Source organism: Haplochromis burtoni, unplaced genomic scaffold, assembly GCF_018398535.1.
Source record: "Haplochromis burtoni strain Fernald_Lab_line unplaced genomic scaffold, NCSU_Asbu1 Contig_316, whole genome shotgun sequence".
NCBI lineage: Eukaryota > Metazoa > Chordata > Actinopteri > Cichliformes > Cichlidae > Haplochromis > Haplochromis burtoni.
Genome location: NW_024582677.1, coordinates 485,466 through 487,086, shown reverse-complemented (window position 1 = coordinate 487,086; position 1,621 = coordinate 485,466).

Below are 1,621 nucleotides of genomic sequence, written 5' to 3'. Positions count from 1 at the left end.
GATCAGGACAGTGCACATGGAAGAGCTGAGGGAGGCTCCTCTGGGCCTAGGTGATGTCACAGAGTGCTGTCACTGGCTGCATGTGTGTTAGCTGACTCTCATGTGTCTTATGCACACATTACTTGCTGGTTACTCTGCGCCAGGTGACGAGTGTGTGTCGACAGACCGAATGTGTGTTTTTGCTGAGCATGTGCGGACGTACGGGTGTGTCGGAGGCAGACGCAGCAATTTAAAGCTTGTGCTTCAGCACAAAGGGAGCTGTGCTAGCTAACCATCAGCGCTTTAGCAGAAGCGTTCAGCTCTGATGGGGGGTGGGGTGGGGGGGGTGTCAAACATTTCCCCCTTCTGCCCCCAGCTCTCTGCCCCACCCCACCATCACACACACACATCCACACCTCCCTGTGGCACTAAATCAGGGCAATGAAGGAGAAGCTGTCAATAAGAAAACAGGCCATGCAGAGGTTCAAACAAACTGCTGTTAGAGACACAAACTAACAAGCCTAAGGCCAGGGCCTCTTCTTCTTTCTTCTTCTTCTTCTGTGGTCTTCAACGTCGGCTTTTTAGTTGCTCAAAGAGTCCTTTTATCATGCACGTCACCCATTCCTCCCTCTTCAGCACTTTGTTCGTTTGATTACACCTGTTTATGTACTGCTGATGTTGTTTGCTCAGCCACTAGCTGCGGGTGTGTGTGTGGGTGTTCATGTCGTTGGTGCATAGGTGTGTGTGTTCTGTAAAATCAACCTGCTGACACAAGGTCTGTCCAGTTTAGATACCAAGCACTGAGGGCATTGCTGAACTTGAAACTCATTTCTATGTCTTCAAAGTTTACACTGACATAAGTGCTCACATTTACACTCTCATTCAGCTGCTGCATGCACTGATTGTCTATGTGTGCGTTTTAGCTGCAGGCTTAACTGATTTCAGCAAATAAATACAGGGAGGGAAAGGCGTGTGAGTGAAATATGTCATTGTTGTCCCAGTTTTGAGCCAGTTTAGAAAGATTTTTCCCCTAACATGGTAAGAGATCCCAATCCCTGAAAACAGAAATCACTGGTTAGGCTTCAAAATAGCGTTGTTGTTCTGTCCAGCACGGAGGCATTAATGCACATGGTGAGGGTAACTCTGAGCTCTGTATGAACTCTGGTTACAGAAGCTGCTGAGTGTCCTGTCCTGCATGTTCTCTTGCAGGTCCGTATGTCCTGTGACCTTAGGTGCTGCCCATGATTAGCTTTTATGAGGCCTAATGAATGCTTATGCATTCTCTGACCAGCTGATTAATATTGATGAGATCCCAGAAATGCTGACATGCACCTTTTCCAGAGGGACTTGATTATGACCCGAGCATGTTAACACACGAGTTGGCATGAAGATGGTGGCAATCAAATGGTGCTTTTCATCTGAAGTGTAACAACAGAGAATCTAATGAAAATGTCTAAGATGACTGGACCCCAACACACCAAGACAAACTTTACTCTGCAGCTTTTAAACAAAACAGAATTGTTACAGATTAATTTTATCTACTTGCTGAGTCTGAATACTTTTGAATCCTAATCATCAGTCTTAAAATAAGAGGCTATGATGAAGGAGGTAGAAGACCTCACATAATGGAATGCAATGGTAG